The following is a 2,061-nucleotide window of genomic DNA, read 5'->3' as shown; positions in this document are numbered from 1 at the left end:
ACAAATAAAATTTTTTCTTTAATGGAAAAAGAAGAAAGAACATAGTTCCTAATCTATACTGGGAATGTTCTGTGTCTTGATTTGGGTGTTTATTACATAGACACGTTGTCTTTGTGAAAATCCATTGTGATTTCCGTACTTTTCTGTACCTTAGTTTACTTCAGTTAAATTTATAAGATGAGGGCTTCCCTCGTGGTGCAGTGGTTAAGAATCCGCCTGCCAATTCAGGGGATACAGGTTCAAGCCCTGGTCCAGGAAGATCCCACATGCCGTGGAGCAACCAAGCCCGTGCGCCACAACAACTGAGCCTGCGCTCCAGAGCCCGTGAGCCACAACTAGTGAGCCCACGTGCCACAACTACTGAAGCTGGCGTGCCTAGAGCCCGTGCTCCGCAGCAAGAGAAGCCACCCAATGAGAAGCCCACGCATCACAACGAAGAGCAGCCCTGCTTGCCGCAACTAGAGAAGCAGCAATGAAGACCCAGAGCAGCCAAAAAAATAAAAAAAAAAAAATTTAAAGGATGATTGTGGGACTTCCCTGGCGGTCCAGTTGGTCAGGACTCTACACTGTCACTGTTGAGGGCCCGGGTTCGATCCCTGGTCAGGGAACTAGGATCCCACAAGCTGTGAGGCGTGGCCAAAAAAAATATATATATATAAAATGATTGTTTCTTATCAGTGGCAAAGTAGAGAGCTCACTGTCACTTAAAGGAGTACACACTTTATCCAAAGGCAGAAGCAGTAGAATTTCAGGAGGCTGGAGTGGTTTGAAGTGTCCCCCCTACTCCACAACCACAATATTCACGTCTACCTGGAGCCTCAGAGTGTGGCCTTATGGGAATAGTGTCTTTGCAGATGTAATTAAGGTAAGGATTAAAATGAGATCCTACAGGATTAGTAGGGTGGGCCCTAAATCCAATGACAAGTGTCCTTATAAGAGACAGAAAAGGGGAATTCCCTGGCGATCCAGTGGTTAGGACTCGGTGCTTTCACTGCCGGGCCCAGCTGGAGAAGTGAGATCCCACAAGCTGCACAGAGTTGCCATAAATAAATAAATAAACAAACAAACAAATAAATAAAAGACAGAAAAGGACAGAGAGACACACGGAGAGGGCCATGTGATGATGGAGATAGAGACTGGAGTGACGCTGTCACAAGCCAAGGAACACCTGGCACCCCCAAAAGCTGGAAGAGGTAAGAAAGGATTTTCCATTTGAGACTTTGGAGGGAATGTGGTCCTGCTGACACCTTAATTTTGGACTTCTGGCCTCCAGGACAGTGAGAGAATAAGTTTCCAATGTTTTAAAGCACCCAGTTAGTGGTCATTTGTTATGGCAGCCCTAGAAAATGAATACAGAGATATTTGGGACAAATAGAAGAGAAACTTGAGTTTTCTCTCACTGCCTTCCAAGAGACCTAACCAAGGAGGTTGGATGAAGATGATGTGATGGCATAACTTGGTCACTGGTTTTCATCCTTCTGGTTCTTTCTTCCTTTCCCTCTTAAGATCTCCTCTTTCACTCTTCCATACAAGCCTCACCACTTACATTTTCTTTTCACTCTCGCTAAGCCCAGACGTAAAAATGAAAATATAGAAAAATCCCACCAGTAAACTAGATTGAACCAAAAGCATGGAACTTTCTGAGAAAAGGTCACCTACTAATATATCAGCATGCAGAATGCAGAATTCTTTTTTTCTTTTTTTTTTTGGCCACACCGCACGGCTTGTGGGATTTTAATTCCCTGACCAAGGATTGAACCCAGGCCCTTGGCAGTGAGAGCATGGAGCCTTAACCACTGGACCACCAGGGACTTCCCCAGAATTCTTCTTCTGATTATTTTTTTTTAATTTTGGTGAAGTGCAACTTATCAATTGTTTCATTTATGTCTACATTAATTAACATTTAAAAAAAATTAATTTATTAATTTATTTATTTTTGGCTGTGTTGGGTCTTCGTTTCTGTGCGAGGGCTTTCTCTAGCTGTGGAGAGCGGGGGCCACTCTTCATTGCGGTGCGCGGGCCTCTCACTGTCGCGGCCTCTCTTGTTGCGGAGCACGGGCT

The 2,061-nt window shown here is 44.4% G+C and overlaps 1 non-coding gene across 1 annotated transcript; it reads left to right on the top strand.

The window, feature by feature from the left end:
* The first annotated feature begins 534 nt into the window (after positions 1-534).
* On the top strand, positions 535-608 carry TRNAD-GUC (transfer RNA aspartic acid (anticodon GUC)). Its single transcript has one exon. It is a non-coding gene; the product is annotated as a tRNA-Asp (tRNA).
* Positions 609-2,061: the final 1,453 nt, after the last annotated feature.

The sequence above is a fragment of the Physeter macrocephalus genome, chromosome 19 (assembly GCF_002837175.3).
Source record: "Physeter macrocephalus isolate SW-GA chromosome 19, ASM283717v5, whole genome shotgun sequence".
In the NCBI taxonomy this organism is placed as follows: domain Eukaryota; kingdom Metazoa; phylum Chordata; class Mammalia; order Artiodactyla; family Physeteridae; genus Physeter; species Physeter macrocephalus.
The sequence above is the reverse complement of the archived record's forward strand: the minus strand, read 5'-3'. Positions and strand labels throughout refer to the sequence as shown.